The sequence below is a fragment of the Neofelis nebulosa genome, chromosome 8 (genome assembly GCF_028018385.1).
Source record: "Neofelis nebulosa isolate mNeoNeb1 chromosome 8, mNeoNeb1.pri, whole genome shotgun sequence".
NCBI classification, from domain to species: Eukaryota; Metazoa; Chordata; class Mammalia; order Carnivora; family Felidae; genus Neofelis; species Neofelis nebulosa.
Genome location: NC_080789.1, coordinates 28,789,664 through 28,809,721, shown reverse-complemented (window position 1 = coordinate 28,809,721; position 20,058 = coordinate 28,789,664). Strand labels below are relative to the sequence as shown.

Genomic DNA, 20,058 nt, shown 5'->3' with positions numbered 1-20,058 from the left:
TGCCACCTTTCTTTTCACTCTTTCTTTCTGCCTTCTGAAGAGATGCCAACATACTTAGTGTACATAAAAAGCCAAAATGCCTCTGAGTTTTGAGCCCAATGCTAAGCAGAACATATGAAAAACCAACAATAAATAATTTATTAAATGTAGCTTTTTGAGAGAAGGCAATTTCATGTTTTAACAAACTCAAGCTGGAATAATAGAGGGGTCTTCTGACACCCAAGCCAGCAGTAACTTGACTCTGTAGAGGCTGAGCTCTGGACTGAGCTTTGAGACAGGAAAGACACCATCCATAATCATATTCTTAGAAATATTTTATTGAGGTTCCAAACTCTTCTGGGCACATTTACTTCATCTTTTACTTGCTTGGTGTGGAAAAGCAATTACTCTGTGGTGATGGTGCAGTCAAATCTGTAAACAGTTATTACATTTCAATTAGAGCTGCATGAAACTCTATATATGTAGTTTTCTGGAAATTAATATAAAGCTTTTGTGATATTTCAATTCACAAGGGGTCCTACCCCACACATTTGACTCTCAGCAAAACTCAGATGCATTCAGATGTCAAGGACTATTTTCCCAGCATAAAGCATTTGGCCTGGGGTTAAATTTTCCTGAAATATATCGGTCAGTAGTAAAAAACCCCAAGTCTTCCAGTTACCCCATGGCTTTTGCCAAGAGAAGTCAACTTAGACTAGCTCTCTAGTATGAAAAGAAGATTCTGGTAAATCTTGTGTCAAAAACAAACAAACAAACAAACAAACATGTACTTGATCACATTCACAGTCTTCCTTGGATCCTCATAAACCATTGAAACACAAACAAGAATTTTTCATTATCAGTAACAAGAATGGTGAGTTGGAGGGATGGGAAGATGGAAACTAGTATTTATTAAACAGCTACAATACTCCAGTTCCTTTTCCTGGATTATCTCTTTAAATTCTTGCATCAACACAGCAAGGTAAGAATTACATGTCACCATTCTCTAGTTGGGAAAAATTTTGATTCAGATTAAGAAACTTGCCCCGATCTACCAGGTGAATCGATGGTGGTACTCAAAATGAGCCTAGGTCTCTGTTTCCAGAGTCCATGATGCTTCTTCCATCGGTGCAGAGATTTGGAGAATGTGCTTAATGTTTGTCTTTTTCCTTTTCCTTTGCATTCCTCATCATGGCCCACGAGTGCCTTTCAGAACAGCCGGACTGACCTGTCCACTCTCTGTACTAGTACGGCTGATTCTCTTTAAATTTTCTATGTTACTCAAGGAAAAAATGCAAGCAACAAAGTCAAATGATGAAGAAACCGTTCTCCTCACTCCTAAATGTGTTACATATGGTGGTGGGGGCAGGGACAGACCACAAGCAGCATTTACTAAGAAGGATTTCGCACTTCCATCAGCTACCATGAAAGATAACATATGGACTGAACGTTTATTCCAAGCAACAGATTTGTTTCTAGTTACTCTCCAGAAGTTGAATGAAAGAGAGAGAGGAAAAAAAAACAAAAAACACCTTTTAACAGCCATCTGAAAATACTCTCCAAATGAGAGAAATAAGGTTGATCTTTTTTCAGACTACGGAATTAACATTTTAAAAAATGAGTCATACTGATTCAATTTAAATGTATTTATTGAGCTACTATCACTATGAATCTACCTCTTTTTTGAGGAAGACATGCCGTGTGTCCTCAAAAGCTTAAGTTCTGTTTTTTGGAGGAAAGGCATTCTTGCTATAATAGACTTATTACACATTTGTTCTATACTATTGTCAAGTTATTTCTTTTCATTTATTTTGATCATTATCATATATGTAACCTGCCTTTTCAATATCATGATAGAGATGAAAATTTGTGTCAATAAATGGGGACACCTTCCTGTTTCCCATCATTTTATTTATAATCAATCATTTGCTTCATGTACCCCAGTTATTGGTTTAGATCTGGAAAGATTCATAACTTTTGGCATTGCAAAATTCTTCAGGCTGAGAACAAAGGTGTTGTCGGGAAACCAAAATTTAGAAGTTCAAATTGTTTCTAGCCTCCAGGCTCCTGACATATAAAAGTATTAACAACATATGTCTAGTTATATTTTTAAACCACATGAGAGTTAAGTAGGATGAGCCTCTTTGAAATATTGTGCTTTTTGAAAATAGAAAGCAAAAGAAAATGAAAGAGAAAGCCTATAATTGCCTTCAAAAAATACATATTTGAACTTTTCTCATGCTCTCAGGTAAACCAATCTTATAAATGGGCCCTATTCTGTTCTTGGACCTTTCTTTCTGTTAGCCATCACTTCTTTTAAGGCTAAGTTGAATGTTCTTCACCTTCAAGAAGCTGTCTCTGACAAGCTCATTCCTTCTCCCCATTAAGACTTTCTCCTTTTTTCAGTGATTGTCAGTGTGTGTACATGAGGTTCAATCTTGCTTTGTAATTGTGCCTTTCAATAGCTACTTACCTGACCTTCTGAAAGAAGAAATTTCTTTTGGAAATTCTTTGCAGCGAGGGCTGATCATATTAAGAAAAAAAAAAAAAAAGACTAAAATTTAGACCTCTGTAGCCTGAGAAACAAATGCTTATCAAAACAGAAAGTAGGTTTAAAATGGATGTGAAATTATCATCAAATGCTGTTGTTAAGTAAATAAAAGATGTAGTCTTTAAAATTGCAGTCATGGGGGAGGGAGATAAAAATTGCATCTTTAAGACATAAATAAATTTAGAGTTGGAGGATCTAGTGTGGACTGTCAAATACTGGTGGATATTTTGAAAACATCCCCTTATCTTGTGAGTGCTGTTTTTCCAGGAAGTCCAGCCTTCCCATGCCGTAACTTTCATCTCCCTGAGACTGAAGTAGGGTTCTGACACTATGTGCTAAGCTTTGTCTTGGAAGACGTCTCAGTTTACTAAAGCCTCAGATTTTCTCCAGCCTCAATTAATCTTATATCATGTAAATCATATACAGATATTCCAAACATAGACAACCTGACGTATCCAGAATTGAACTCTTGATCTTCCACTCTAAACTTCTTCCTACCATCATGGCAAACTTCCTCTTTCCAGTCATTCATACTAAAATATTGAGAGGGGCGCCTGGGTGGCTCAGTCGGTTAAGCGGCTGACTTCAGCTCGGGTCATGATCTCGCGGTCAGTGAGTTCGAGCCCCACGTCGGGCTCTGTGCTGACAGCTCAGAGCCTGGAGCCTGTTTCAGATTCTGTGTCTCTCTCTCTCTGACTCTCCCCCTTTCATGCTCTGTCTCTCTCTGTCTCAAAAATAAATAGACGTTAAAAAAAATTTTTTTAAATAAAAAAAATAAAATAAAATATTGAGAGTCTTGATTTTCCCCTTTCTTTCTCTCACACCAAAATTCTTTAAAAGTGTCAAGATCATGAACAACAAGGGAAGACTGAGCAATGGTCACAGACCAGAGGAAACTAAGGAGACAGTGACTAAATGCAACGTGGTATCCTGGATTGGATTCTAGAACAGAAAAGTGACATTACTGGAAACCCTAGTGAAATCTGAATAAAGTCTATATTGTATTGTATCAATGTGAATTTTTTTAAGTTGTATTTATTTATTTATTTTGAGAGAGACAGAGAGGGAGTGTGAGCAGGGGAGGGGCAGAGAGACAGGGAGAGAGGGAGCATCCCAAGCAGGCTCTGTGCAGTCAGTGCACAGAGCCCAATGTGGGGCTCGAACCCACGAAACTCTGAGATCACGACCTGAGACAAAAACAAGAGCCCTCTGCTTAACAGACTGAGCCACCCAGGTGCCTCCCGCCTCCAATGTGAATTTCTAAGTTTCGGCAACTGCGCTACAGTTATGTAAGATGTAGACATTAGGGAAACCTGACTAAAGGGATTGAGGGAATTCCCTTTACTATCTTTATAACTCTGCATCTAAAGTAATTTAAAATAAAATAATAATAATAATAATAATAATAATAATAATAATAAAGTTGTGAATACATGAGATAATACCTGTAAAAATATTTATAAATTGTATAGAGCTGCCACAGTGCCATAACGTTAGGCATTATGATTATGTACATAATGATAATGAAAAGCTGTGCTTTAGAAGATGAGGGTATGCTTAATAACTGGGTGGTTTGAACTGACCAGCCCATTTTGCAAAATCAATGAAATAGCTTCAGTGTAGCTCAAATTTTAAGTGAAGACAGTAGTGAAGACAAATTTTAAGTGAAGACAGTAGCTTCAGTGTAGCTCAAATTTTACGTGAAGACAGCTTCAGTGTAGCTCAAATTTTAAGTGAAATTTTAAGTGAAGACAGTAGCTCAAATTTTAAGTGAAGACAGTAGATGGCCCTCTGTGAACCTCACCTCTTGGCCTTTACACCCTTTTGGACTTCCCTCCCACACTAAATAGGGCCAACTATTTGTAACCTGTAGAACAGTGAGGAAATGTAGTGTTGGCCCTGTAGAACAGGGCCAACAATGTGTAACCTGTAGAACCGTGAGGAAATGATAGTGCATGATTTCCAAGACTAAGTCATTAAAGACATTATGACTTTTGCCTTGCTATCTTGGAGTGATCATTCCAGAGGAAATCAGCCACCATATTTTGAGGATACACAAGGAGTCTATGGAGAGGCCCATGTGGGGAGAAACTGAAGTCTCTTGCCAACTTTCAGCACCGTGTGAGTAAGTCTTCTTGAAAGCAGATCCTCCAGGCCCAGCCACGTCTTAAGATGATGCAGCCCCTGCAAATGCCTCGTCTGCAACCTTATAAGAGACCCTGAGCCAGAAACATCCAGCTAAGCCACATCTGCAGTCTTGACTCAAACAATGAATGCTTATCGTCTTATACCATTAAGCTATACAGTAATTCATAGATACTAACAGATAACTAATACAACAGCCTTTAAAACATAAGCAATAAGTGTTTGTCTCAAGATATCATGACATAAAGCCAACGGTCGGGCAAAAATAGACAAAAATAAGTCATATTCTGGTAGTAATTTCGTGAGAAATGTAGCTGTTTTTTTTCTTTTTTTCTCTCATTCTTCCTTCCTTCCTTCCTTTCCTTCCTTCCTTCCTTCCTTCCTTCCTTCCTTCCTTTCCTCTTCCTCTTTCTTTCTTTCTTTCTTTCTTTCTTTCTTTCTTTCTTTCTTTCTTTCTTTCTTTCTTTCTTTCTTTTTCTTCTCCTCTGTCTTATTTGTTATGATAGTCCAGGTTTGTGTTTACCTAGAAAGTAGGTTTTTGCTACTCCTGTTGCAACAGTTGTCACTGAAGAGTATGCTTCTTTCCGCTACAGATCCTCTTGCTGCTCTTGTTTTGTTTGTTTGTAATCATCAAAATAGCAGGTGTCCCCTTCTGGAAGTATTATTCAGGGACTACAGACATGACGTTTCTCCACTCAGAATTTGAGCAGAAAGAGCACAGGTTTGGGATTACAGATTCCGGTGCTGCTTTGGGAAACATTTGGGAGAGGTTCCAATTCTTCCATCTTAAGTGTTACAAGTGGCCACCTGTGACATGAGGAGGTAAAGCAAACGCTATCTGAGCTTCCTAAAGCTTCCTAAGGCCTCACGACTACTTTGAAAAAATGGAAGTGTCCTGTAGCTTGCTTCTTTTGAATGAAATAATTTAGCCTCACTTAATTCAGACAAAAGGTGTAAATATCACAGAACAACCATTCACCAATCACAGTCCTCAGGAAGTAGGCAAAACCCCAGACTTAAATATGTAAATGGCATGAATCTAACTTTGGTGGCTGCAAAATGAAACCTTTGTCTCACTGAACAGCCTGTCTTGTGACGCGGGGGTTCCGCATTTTATCCCATATAATTCTTCCTGGAATTGGTATTTTAAAACTGAGAAGCAATTTAGAGTGCTGCCTAGCCTTGCTCTATCAGCCCAGGCCAACGTTCATGACACATTTTAATAGAATAATAGGCAGTTGGGCACCTAAACTTTACCCTGCTCTGGATCATGTTTGGCAGCTGTGCTTTTTATTCATCAGTCTGATTGAAACTGCTTTCCTGACAGAAGCAAAGATACTCTTCTTTGTTTAGGATTTCCATAAAAGGCAAAATGGAAGTCTTTGCAGACAGACTGGCGTGCCTGAATAAATTTATTTTCCTAGGCTTCTAGCCACAATAGTGAGCAAACAAAGGCCTCTCACCTACACCTACACCTTACCAATACACCACAGGATAGCAAATTTACAAGATTAAATAATACTCATTTGCTTTGACTTCCTCCTTCTGTCTTAAATCATTGTCCAAACTCGCATTTTTAAATCTTGCCTTTATAATTCTTAGCATTTAGCCCTGGGCTATTTGAGAAATATATGGCTCTGGGTGTGTTTGTCTGTGTCTATGTGTGTACAAACACATTGTCTAGGATGATGGGGGAGGAAGACTGGGCTGTTTTTTTGTTTGTTTTTTTTTCCTAATCCTCTTTCTTTATAGAGAACAGACCTCAAAGGGTTTCCTTTCCTAGCTTAACGTCTTTTCCAAGCATAATGATTCTAGACAGACCAAACAACTGACCAGTGATCCATTGTATTTTTAATCATTTACAGTCGGATTCCTACACGGTGGTGCCTAGTATTTGGTTTTGAAGAATGCTTTCTTGGGGAACACATTCAATCCAGCATTTCTGAGCAATAAATTACCTGTGTTTGGGGGCCCTTGACAGCCTGTATTATTTTGCCCTTGTTGAAAATAATGGATGATTTGGAACAATGCTCCCTTTTGAATTAAAATATAAAAGGTTAGAGTTTCAGAGTTCAAGATAATGAGTGGGCCCAACAAGCAGCCTGGGCCCAAGTCTCCCCAAGAGAGGAAAGACAGGGACATGAAGACATGGGGGAGAGAAGGCATAAACATAAGCATGTGTACAGACACATTTTTTTTTTCAGGGTTGGGAAAATGATTTTGTATCCTGCACTGCCCCAGATGTTCAGTCAACTATATAGTTGTAGTTGCACTAACATGAGGCAGAGCAGAGCTTTGTGCAAATATTATGATCGTCCTGAAACACCCGGGGGAAAGCTGTGGTCTCCTGTTTGGCTGCTGAGCTAACCTCTATCTATCCCCAACTGGAAGGTGGGGGGCAGAGGGCAGGGGCACTGCAACTGTTGGCACTGTGGATAGATCACAAGGGAAAATGCTTTTTACCTGAAAATGCATCTGTTTGCATACTGGTGAAAATTAATTATCATATATTAAATTACAACACTATTGTTTAAATGCTTAGAAGAAAAGGACAATTATTTTCATATGTAAGTATATATGTACATATAGGTAGCCCCCAGAGCAGGAAATAATCCCAAAGTAGTGATGTCACTTAGAATTGGGACTATCTTTTGCCATATAAATAATGTTGGGTAGTGGCTAGGTTTCTGGGCTAAGCAGAAGTGATCTGAATTCTCAGTTTTGTTAAACTAGAGTTTTAAGATTTAAGTTTAAAAGTTAGGATGCTATCCAGAGGAAATATACCACATGGGTTAAGAATCAGATGCTCACCTTTGAATCCACTTTGAATCCACTGGTAGTATTACTTTGAGAAAGGTTTGTGACCTCTCTGAACCCCAGTTTCCTAGTCTGTATATTATAGGGATCAGCGAACTATGGCCTGTGGGCCAAATCTGGCTCACCACCTGTTTTGGTACAGCTTACAAGTTCATTTTTAAAAATATTTTTAAGTGGGGGTGCCTGGGTGGCTCAGTCAGTTGAGCATCTGACTTCAGCTCAGGTCATGATCAGTCCATGAGCTTGAGCACCACGTCGGGCTCTGTGCTGACAGCTCAGAGCCTGGACCTGCTTCGGATTCTGTGTCTCCCTCTCTCTGCCCCTCCCCCACTCATGCTCTGTCTCTCTCTCTCTCTCTCTCTCTCTCTCTCTCTCTCTGTCAAAAATAAGCATTAAAATTTTTTTAAATAATAAATAAAATAAAAATATTTTAAGTGTTAAAATTAAAGGAAGAATAATGTTTCACGACACGTGAACACCATGTGAAAGTTATATTTCATGATCCATAAATAAAGTTTAATTGTAACATAGCCAGCTTATTTGCTTGCAGATGGTCTGCTTTCTATGCTATTGTTTAGTTATGAGGCAGAAAGTTATGATCCGGGCCACATAGCCTACAGAAACTAATATATTTAATCTGTGGCCCTTTACAGAAAACGTTTGTCTAATCCTACTGTAATATCTATCTTACAGCACTGTCACGAGGGTTGAATGTTTAAAAAAAAGTGTTAAAATAAACACAGGGAATCAGAGTGAAGAAGCTCTGGGCTAATGCTACCCCTGAAAATGAATATGTAGCTGTGTGTGTGGACTTCACAAAGACAGGAAAAAAAGACAAAGCTGGGAAATAACTCCAACATACTAGCATTTCTCTTCAATTTAGAAGAATGAGTGATGGTGTTACAGGGTGTTTACAGAAAAATAGAATTGTCCCAATTTTGTCAATCTGGTTTAACCTAACTGCAAGTAGACTATAAATTCCCATTAGCTAATTCAACATCTATTTTAATAAGAGGTAAAATTTTTCCATAAACAATACTTCTCTATTAGTTGTTGTTTTTGTAATTGAATATTTTATGATGGGAATCTATTTAAATTAATAGAAGCACATCAAATATGTCTAATAATGAAAAAAATACATTCTGAAAATATATTTCAAGGTCAAATTTTTCATTACTGAAGTAAGAACGATGAATGAAATATAAGGTTACATTCAAGGATAGATGTTCTCTTCCTCTCGTCTTAATAAAAGCTATACAACATTGAGTGCTTCTTTGGTCAAATGCTATACAGAAATTTATTTTTCACATTTCTAACAGTTCTGTGAGATAAGTAAGAAACTGGGAACAAGAATAGTTAATTCACTGATGTGAAAATCTCATATAGACTTAGGTCAAGGAAAGCACCTTTCGGAATGTACCCCCACCCTATCCACTTTGGTATGGCCACAGGGGGCCTATAATTAACCCAGGACTCATCTCTAATGGAAACATGTGGCTCTGTTTCTAAATGAGTTTCTACTGTAATTGTAATAATTATTAAATCAATAGCCTTGGCAAAAGTAGAATAAATACCACTATAAGTCGTAATGCTCACTTACTGGCTCATGCATAGACATTTAGGACCCACTATGCAACATTCACTGGATTAGTCCCTGGGTACACAAATTGAAAACAAAACAATGCCCCCACCCCATGGCTCTTACATTTAATGAGCTCTTACATTTTAATGAGGTGGATAAAAATCAAATAAATTTTTAAAAAATAAACTAAAAAATATCAAGAAATAATTAAAGTCCTATGATTGCCTATGTTGTAAGGGAAGGGAGAACACTTTTGATTAGGTGGTCAGATTAAGTTAGAGTAGACTATTTAAAGTCCTGGTTGTCACTTCAGAAAAATTTAAGACTGAATCTCACAGACTCTCTTAGCTAGACAAAGGCTGTTAAGAATCTTAAAGGCCTTGTCCGAAAGACCTTTAAGTTCAGCCCAAAGTAGAGTGAAGTCTGTCTCAGAGGGATCTGTGGGTGTGGCTTTGTCTAATGGAGTCAACTACAATAAGATGCATAAGAAACCCAAAAAGCTATTAAGAGAACTATAATTGTTGGTAGCACCTCCAGCTTTGACTGAATTGGACAGACATCATTTACATTGAAAAGAGGTCTCTGGGTCCCCAAACTTTCATGAGCAGTAAGCAGACTGAGAAAGCTTCTCAGCCACAAAAAGGCCATTTCTAAAGAAAAGGAAGATGACTCAAGAGAATGGAGAGCCGTGTGGAGAAAGGAGAATGGAGCTCCAATGAAGGATTGGAAACAGGGGTCTGGCTAGATTTCATAGCTATTACTGACAGTGACCACTAGAAGCTTTTGTTATGCCTGGTTTTTAAATTATAAATATTCAATCATGAGGTCTGTGTGTAGAAGGGGTGAAATGGGGAAGTGGGTCAAATAACTTGTCTTTTAGTTCATAGGCCTTCAAATCAAGAGAAATCATTCTTGAAAAGTTGTGACTGAGAATTTCCCCTGAGAAAGCTCCTCTTATACCCTTCCACTTCACACAATTTAGATGACAGAATATTCTGGATCTGGACCTGAACTTGACTCCATATTGGGATAAGATTTTTGGGGATCTTGGGAAAAGATAAGTTCATTCCGTATATAGGAGAATTGTCAATTCATTAAGGTCCAGATTTTTTTTTAATTCAGCCCTCCACCCTTCCCCCAAATTCTTGGCAACCACTACTCTTTGTACTGTCTTTATAGTTTTGCCTTTTCTAGAATGTCATATAGTTGAAATCAGATAGTATTTAGCTTTTCCAGAGACACTTTCACTAAGCAATATGCACTTAAGTTTCCACCATGTCATTTCATGACGTGATAACTTATTTCTTTTTTATTGCTGAATAATATCCTGTTGAATATTTATCCACTCATTTTCTGAAGGACTCCTTGGTTGCTTATGGTATTTTGAAAATTATGAATAAAGTTCCTATAAACATTCATGTGCAGGTTTGGGTAAAAGCAAAATTTTTAACTCATTTAGGTAAGTGCCTAGCAGCACAATAGCTAGATTATATGTTAAGATCAGATTTAACTTTCTTTTTTTTTTAAGTTTATTTATTTATTTTGAGACAGAGGATGGGGAAGGGACAGAGAGAAGGAGACAAAGAATCGCAAGTTGGCTCTGCACTGTCAGCACAGAGCTGAAACCAAGAGTTGGATACTTAACAAACTGAACCACCTATGTGCCCCCCAAATTTAACTTTCTAAGAAACTTCCAAACCGTCTACCAATGTGGCTGTATCATGCTGCATCCCCCAGTAATGAATAAAAGCTTTGCTCCACATCTTACCAGCATTTGGTATTACCAGTTTTGTTCTGGTTTTTGTTGTTAATTTTTTGGTATGTTTTACTTAGGCAATCATGTCATCTATAAACAAAGGCAATTTTTTTTGTCCTCCCTAGTCTGTATACCTTTGTTTACTTGTCTTGCCTTATCACACAATTTAGGCCTTCTACTATGATGATGAATAGGAGTAGTGAGGGGGCATCCTTGCTTGTTCCTGACCCGAAGGGGGAAAGCACCTAATTTATCAACATTAAATATCATGTTAGCTGTAGGGTTTTTTTGTAAGCGTTCTATATAAATGTGGAAGAAGTCCCCTCTATTCCTAGATTGTTGTGTTATTTTTAATCATGAACAATTCTTGGATATTGTCAAATACTTTCTGTGCATCTGTTGATATGATAGTATGATTTTTCTGCTTTAGTTTGTTGATGTGATGAATTACATTAATTGACTTTCATATATTGAACCAGACTGGCATATTTTGGAAAACATCCCACTTGGTTGTATTGTATAATGTTTACTATATTACTGGATTTGATTTGCTAACATTTTGTTGAGTATTTTTGCATCTATGTTCATGAGAGATATTGATCTCTAGTTTTCCTTTCTTGTGATGTCTTTTTCTGGTTTTGGAAAATTCAGAACTCTGTCCTCATTTCTACTTTGATTTCTTGCTTTGGGTTATTTCTGTTAAGAAGTCCAATTTGACCCTATTTTTTTTTTATATGTAAACTTTCAATTTGTTATTTGAAAACTTTGCATGTGGTCCTTATTGCCAGTATTTTGAAGTCTTCAGTGATCTGTAAATGACCTACTAAGTGGCCTTACTGTGACCATTTTTAAAAAAAAAAAAGATAATTGTGCTGGACATTTTTTAAGCTTTTTTTTTTTTTATTTGGAAACTTAGGTGTTTTAGTTTTGGACCCTTTTTCTGTATTTGTTGTTTACTAACTTCCTCCCTTCTGTTATCTTTTTCTGGAATTCTTTTTGCTCAGCCTTTGGACCTCCTGGACTGCTCTACTAATATTTTTATCTTTTTATGGCTATCATTATTTCCATTTAATTTTGTTCCGCTTTCTAGGAAGACAACTTGGTTTGGTATAGGTCTTCAGATGAATCTTTCATCCCATTTTCACATTTCTAGTTTTTCAAGACCTCTATCTAGCTAACTGATAGTTCCATTTTACCCTATTGAGTGCAGAACATAAATAATAGTTTTAATTATAGCTTTTGTCTGTTCTCTGCATTCCTTTTTTTCTCTGAGGTTTTTTTTTTTTTTTTCCTCTTTGGTGCTTTTATTTTTGAGTGGGGCTTTCCTCAATAGCCAGAGATTTTGTTCATTTTTAAGAAGGAGGCATTAGAAGACTGAATGGAAGCTCTATGTGAGGGGAAGGAACCTTCCAGCTGGGAGGCTTGTCCTCGAGGGTGATTTATTGGGAATCCTTTTGTTTCATATTGGAAACCTCACCCTACCAACCACCCACCCCAAGGCTTCCCATTCCCCGCTCCTCCTCATCCAGAAACAAACAAACAAACAACACCCAATCTTATCCATGTACGTTAAGCAATAGCAGGGCCTAACCGTCTCTGCAGAGGCTCCCCACCAGCTTCCTGATTGAGGCACCACACCTTCCCCCGGTTTATGTGATTCCTTCCAGGGTTCTGGAGAGAAAACTAAGCTCGGTTTTCATTGCCTTTCTCTCCAGCCAGCACTTTCATCCAGCTTTCTCACCTCTACTGCCTCCTCCATTTACTTTCCATTTACTACAAGCACTTGCCATTTCCACCTATTATTGTCTCCTCAGGCATTATTTTTCTTCTGTGTGTTTTTACCATTTTAAATTCTTTGCTTTCACCTTAGTGATGTTTTAGCAGTGGGAAGAAATGAAAAGTATGTGTTTAACCTATGTTTAATCAGAAAGTTACTGGATCATTACAAACATATGCAAAAAAATCTTAAAAGGAAGTTATAGTACTTTATTCCAGATATCCTAAGAACATACGATTACTAATCTAGACATGCATGCAATTAATTTAAATGAAACCAAAATTTGGTCTAAGCACTTATGTATTAAACATCACAACTCCTGAACTATATAGTTTGTATAATTATCTCTCCCTAAAAATGCTATCATAAATAAGGCAAAATGCTTTCCTAGTTGTCTAACACTGAAGATTTACCATTTTCCTGTAATATCACTTAGATGAGGTATCATGAAAGTCTATGAAAGCTGCTGTTAGGGATATTAGAGCCGAAACAAATCATAAAGAGCGAAATTCTTTACATCTTGGTCTGTATCAGAAGCCTGTAGGTATTTTCATTCAAGAGAAAATTCAAGTGCAAAAATGTAACAAAGGGCATGTTCAATGAAACTTGCCCATATATTCTCAATATTTAAACTCTTTTATTTTCCTTTTTGGGAAATGCCCCACTGTAGGCAGCACCCACCTCCCACTAAGAATGTGGGATGAACCGGGTCCTCTTCCTCTCCCCTTTCTGCTTCAGTCAGGCACAGCCCAAGGGCAGAGTCATGGGAACAATCGTGCAGGTTGTGTCTTATTCATGAGGGCAACATGTTAAGAAGGTCAATGGGGACTCAAAGTCAGCTGGGATCTCTCCCCAGATAAGGTGCCATGTTCTAATTCACATAAAAACTTAGCTTGGACCAACAATAGTTGTGGTCAGACTCACTCCCTCCTAAAGGTGCCCTGGTACACACCTCCATTCTAACAGCACGTGGATCAGGCTGATTCTACGGTCTCACTGTTGACAGGGTTCCTGGTGTCAGTCCTTAGGTGGTCCTGGGTGTTTCCTGTCATTTTTCTACACTTACCTCTCACTACTACCGTGAGCCCCTATAAATTTTACGTGAGCTGTACACAGCCAGAGTTGATGATGATTGCTTGAAATTAAAACTGATACAGAGATGTATTAATGCCATGAATGAAATACTATCACTTAAAGGTTTGTTTTTTTTTGAGGGGGGAGAAGTGGGGTAAGGAGAGGGAGGGATATGGAGCGGAAAGAGAGGCTGGTAACTTACTGACAACGCAAGCTCTGGTTCTCTCAAAGACCTTCCCATCACCATCTCCCTACCTTCCTGCCGACCCTGACTCTAACTTTGACCTGTGTCCTGGTCATACAAATATGAAGGTACCTGTGCTTGAGGCCCGGAGCAATTGCTTTCGTTGACCTTATCATGGAGTTGGCTCTGTCAACACCAGTGAGAACAGACAACAGTAACAGGAGTGTGCAAGATGGTGGGGATGTGAGCATTAAAGCAAAGAACAACGTTCCGCTAGAAATAAGGTCACTCTCTCTTGATGTGGGAGTTGAGTGGAAGGAGGATCTCAGACCACAGATTTTTAAATGATGAAGAAATGAAATAGCAGTGCCTTTTTAAAGAAATTGCTTTTGGCAGGAAGAAGCAAAATGAGAGCTTGCAAAGTGAAATAAAAGGCAATAATCAAAAGTCAAAGTTGTTCCCTTAGGTCTGAGGCACCACAGAGACAGAAGAGCCTGATTAAAATGAGCCATTTACTAGATATATGCATTATATTATTCATTTCAGTGTAGAATGCTCAGAAAGGGAGGGAAGCAGACTTCAGATGAAACAGGGTGAGCTTAGTTTCCTAGGTACTGTTGCCCATATAAGGGAAAAGCAGATCAGCAAATTCAATTTGGAAAATAATGACACATACCATGAGCTGGGACCCACGTGACAAGCTGTTGGTACAAAATATCGCGAAAGTCTTTGTCATAAAGGCTTATGTGATGGGGACCTTTCAAAATGACAGAGTACCCTCTGTTGGTGTTTTGTTGGCTTTTTTTTTTCTTAGTCTGTAAGCCTCACTGGACAATGACATACACCGAGATATTTATTAAGGAAAAAATAATATTTCAAAGTGAAGCTAACAGTCTCTTATGCTATATTTGAGAAGATGAAATCACAAAGTCTTTGGAAGAAATAGAAGGTGAGTTGTGTGCTAAAGTTGGGTGCATAAGGAGCCTCCCAGCTTGGCACTTCATTAAATGCAAAAGCAGGATCCTGTGGTAATTCACGCAGAGGCTAGACTGAGGCTTTTTTCTTCATTATTCAGTTCACTTATAAATTCTTATAAATTATTAGTAGTGGTCCTATTAATGGATGCACAAGAAGTTACCTAAGGAAACAAATTCAGAAGGTGTTTGGGAAATGCACAGGTGGGCCATGAAAGAATGAAGCCAATGACCGATGACACTCTGTGATTCATGTTGCCAACGTGCACATTTGAATCATGGGGCTCTCCAAAGCTGGAGAGCCCAGGAAGTCATTTGGTACAGTTTTGTTGTTCACTATGTATCTTTAAATAAACAGTACCTCTTACCTTTACATAAAATCAAGATTTTGTTTCACCACAGGAAAACAGCTGGGTGGTAACTGCTTACATTTAGAGACTAAATTTGGAATGATGGAATTTCACTTTGAGATCCGTAGTTCAAAGAGGTAAGTTGCTATCCCCCAGACCAGTTGAAACTGAGGATAGATTGCAACAAATTTAATTTAAGAGTATGCTGGTGTTCTTCTGACTTAATACGCTGGCTCTCTGACAAACATAAAATGCATACAATGAGGTGAGATCACTAAGACACAAGTACCTGTCCTCCAGAGGCAAGCACCAGAATAGGAGACCTCCAGGGAACCTGATGGGGAGACCTGGCTTATCTGCTGTGAACGTCATGTTGAGAGTCACAGGGACAGATGCTCCTATTTGCAGGTTTTACTTTTCGGGGTAGCTGCTTCTCATATGAACAGCGTCTAGTACGTGTGCTCTAATGTCGGAGAGCTACAAGTGGTTCATTATTTAACAGGATTAATAAATCCTCAGAGCAAGTGCAGGTAGGCTATCCTCAAGAGTGATAAAATGTTCGACCCTCTAGTAGAAATGGTCCAGAAAATGAAAGACAACAGTTAGTTTACTGGTGGTCATGACAGAAGGTAAAATAATAAAAAGTATAATATGGAATTGCAATAGTAGCTTCCCCTGTGATGTGATGAATTGCATGCATAGTGATACGAGAAATAAGAAAATAGGGTGTTATTTGTTAATTTAGAGGCTTTTCTGCAGTCTTAAGTTATAATCATCCAGAACGTCAAGAGGCATCCATAGAGTAAACAAGACTTGAAAGGGATCATTCAGCTACTCTGGGGATCAAATGGATTTCAGGTACCCTCGGGCATCAGAATTCACAGACCTGAACTGTCTCAGTCAGATCCATAGTTAGCACTCCAGCCTATAACTGGGACCTACTTATTTAATATCTCTGAGCCTCAGTGCTTTGTCAGTAATACAAGGTTCAAAATACATTCCCTATCTACCTTACAAGGCTGCTCAGAGTATTAAATAGAAAATAATATTCAATGGGAATGCAAGCTGGGTGCAGCCACCCTGGAAAACAGTATGGAGGTTCCTCAAAAAACTAAAAATAGAACTACCCTATGACCCAGCAATTGCACTACTAGGCATTTAACCAAGGGATACAGGTATGCTGTTTTGAAGGGACACATGCACCCCAATGTTCATAGCACCACTATCGACAATAGCCAAAGTATGGGAAGAGCCCAAATGTCCATCGATGGATGAATGGATAAAGAAGATGTGGTATATATACATACAATGGAGTATTACTAGGCAATCAAAAGAATGAAATATTGCCATTTGTGACTATGTGGATGGAACTGGAGGGTATTACAGTAAGTGAAATTAGTCAGAGAAAGACAAAAATCATATGACTTCACTCATATGAGGACTTTTAAGAGACAAAACAGATGAACATAAGGAAAGGGAAACAAAAATAATGTAAAAACAGGGAGGGGGACAAAACAGAAGAGACTCATAAATATGGAGAACAAACTGAGGGTTACAGGAGGGGTGGTGGGAGGGGGGATGAACTAAATGGGTAAGGGGCACTAAGGAATCTAGTCCTGAAATCATTGCTGCACTATGTGCTAACTAACTTGGATGTAAATTTTAAAAAATAAAAAAATAAAATTAAAAATAAATTAATTAATTAATTAAAAAATAAATAAAACAGACAATTATAAAAAAAGAAAGAAAATAATATTCAAGAAACTTCTCTGTGATGTCTCTATTACTCTAAAAAATAACAATCTAGTATTATTTCATGATGGATCCATATGCTAATTTCTAACTATCCTATCTGTTCCCTAAAACAATTTTTTTCAACAATGTCTACCAGGCCATTTTCAGTCAGCTTAGTTCCAGTTTATTCTTTGTTGCTCAATGCAAAACACTGTTTTACAAATAAAATTTTATAACTCACACTACTGTTTGGCTTCTCCCTTAATGAGTCCTAACAGAATTTACTATGTCCATTGAAAGATAATGTCACGTTTGGGGTACCTGGGTGGCTCAGTCAGTTAAGCGTCCGACATCAGCTCAGATCATGATCTCACAGGCTGTGAGTTCGAGCCCCGTGTCAGGCTCTGTGCTGATAGCTTAGAGTTTAGAGTCTGCTTTGGATTCTGTGTCTCCCTCCCTCTGCCCCTCCCTCACTCATTCTCTCTCTCTTTCTCTCTCTCTCAAAAATAAATAAACATAAAACAATTTTTTCATAAAATAAAAGAAAGGTAATGTCATGTTTCTTCATTGCCTGAACTTCATCTATTTCCTGCCATCCCAGCTAATCCCTGAGAATTTAAACATATTTCAGATTTCTTTTCATCTTCCTAAGCTAATGTGCTTGGTAAAATAATAGTATCCAAAAGATATCCAAGGCTAATCCCTAGAACTTGTGAATATAGTATATTGCATGGCAAAAAGAGGTTTGTAGACATGAATAAGTTAAGGATCTCAAGATGTGAGAATATCTTGAGTTATCCAAGTGAGCCCATGGTAACCACAAGGAGCCTTATAATGAGGAGGAGAATCAGGGAAGGCAATGGGACAGCTGAAGCAGTGGGGTGATGTGGGGCTATGAGCCAAGGAATGTGTGCGGCCTCTGGAAACTAGAAAAGACAAGGAAATGAACTCTCCCTGAGAGCTTCCAAAAGGACCACATCTCTGCTAACCTATTTTAAACTTTTGAGCTCCAGAATTCTAAGTGAATAAATTGGTGTCTCTAAGCAACTAAGTTTGTGGTAATTTGTTACAGCAGCAAGAGGAAACTAATACACCTATTTCTATGTTTTTGTTTTTTGTTTGTTTTATTGTTGTTTGTTGTTGTTGAATGGAGGGATGTTGGTATCGGTGGTACAGTTTTTATAATTGAGTCAGGAAAACAAAGAAAAAGAAAATGTCAGAGTAGGAACAGTCTACCAAACCAAAAACAGCTGTGGTGGCTTCCCTATTGCTCATCAAAGTTAATAACAACAAACAGGAATTTGGCCATTTTAAAGTCTCAAAGCAATTGAGAAATAAAAAAATCAACATTCAAACAGTTGCTATTTATCTTCTGAGAAACGTGGAAAAGCATATAAATGGTATCTAAATATGGTGAACTCCATGTAATTCAAAACTTTAGTTTTCTGTTTTTGTTTTTGTTTTATTTACTGTATTTGTACCAGGCAGCCATATCGCATTTCATGTGTCCATCAACTCTCAAAGTATATATGGTTAATATCCCCCATTTCAATAGAGAAATTGGAGCTTAAATAGAATAAGTAACTTATCTAGGTCACACAGTTCATAAGTATTATATCCACACCATCCCCCTAATTATAGGAAGTTGAAATTGTACTTTCAAATGTCAGTCATTTTCTTGTCTTCATGAACCCTCTCTTTTCAAATTTTTTTTTGTATCCCCAACACCTACCATAGTAACTGCTACATGAGAGACACTTAAATTTCCTGGTGAAATAAATAGGTGACATTGCTATTCTGTGGCTAATTCTTAGGTAAAGGAGTGAACAATTTATTTGGTTTTGGGTCCCTGGCTATAGCAACTCATCTAATAAGGATCAAATGACTCTCTGATCTACACTCCATGATATCTGTGGGAATATAAAAAGACCCTTTTTGACATTATTTTTTAAAATGAATCATCCAAAATATAATAAAACATGTAGTTGTTAGTTTAAAATGAACTTCTGGATTAGTCAGAAGTCATTATTAAGTGAAAAAAACTTAGTAACAATGACTTCAAAAAGAAAATAAACAGAGAATCTTCAACAATGTAGCAAGAAATTCACAGGAGTTAAATATGTAATTAAAAGCATTCAATCAAAGTGGAATTGCTCTTGAAAGCCAGTCTGCATTTTTTGGTGGATTAACTGGAGAGATTCCACAAACATTTGTCTAAGCCATTATCTGGAAAATCACTTTCAACACCAATACAATGAAAATATATTAACCATGTTAATAACAATGTCCCATCTGTTTAAGCACTTTACAACCTACTGAAAGCCATACCTGCAGACAGTCTTATGTTATGAATTCAAAAACAGTTGCAAGTTGAATGCAGGTGACAGTAGTACCTGGTAGGGAAGCTCTATGAGCTTCCTGTTAGTGGATTTCTATGGTACTGTAAGCCAACCTTTCAAAATAAGCTACCCTGAATCAGCCAGGGGCCAATTTTACTGAACAACGGACAATCTACCTCTAGCCAGGGATGTGACTCTCCAGTTTTGAAGATATTTTAATATAACTACTCTTTAAGATTAAAAGCTATCACATATGAACGAACACCTAAAGGATAAGAAAACAGTACAGCCCAAGTTAAGTATATTTATAAACCATGAGTGTGTACTCAACAAATTTAGAACACTTATCAACCCATCCAGTTCATCAAGGAATACAAAATCTTGAAAGTAAAGGTGCAACTTTCCTTATTATAAAGGCCATTATTTCAGCTTCGTATCACTTAAGAAAAGTGGGTAGGCATATTGGATAGTGATATTCCTTCTGACAGAATCAAACTGAGCCCAAACCATCCTCCAAAGCCAGTTTAAAGAGAGAACTAGAAAGGTGACACACCAGACTGTTTAATCAGTGTCCAACTCACTAAATATATGTACAAAAACGCAGTAACTTTTTGATGATGCGGTTAGACAATAAAACACAACTGAATACCAAGGTAGGCAAATATTATCTCTCCCCAAAACAGTGAAGAACAGGAAAAGTGAAAAATCAAAGAAAGAAGTTTCAGAGTGAGCAAGCAATACTTCGGTTGTATCAAGAGGAATACCAGTGGATTCATAGAGCTCCAGGGGAAGCACT

The 20,058-nt window shown here is 37.7% G+C and overlaps 1 long non-coding RNA gene across 1 annotated transcript in view; it reads right to left on the bottom strand.

The window, feature by feature from the left end:
• Positions 1–296: 296 nt before the first annotated feature.
• LOC131519109 (uncharacterized) overlaps positions 297–20,058 on the bottom strand; it is a 101,717-nt gene continuing 81,955 nt past the window's right edge. The window contains exons 3-4 of the long non-coding RNA XR_009265469.1: positions 2,453–2,502; positions 297–411 (exon numbers count right to left, since the gene is read on the bottom strand). This is a non-coding gene — a long non-coding RNA (uncharacterized LOC131519109). The remainder of the gene's footprint in view (positions 412–2,452; positions 2,503–20,058) is intronic.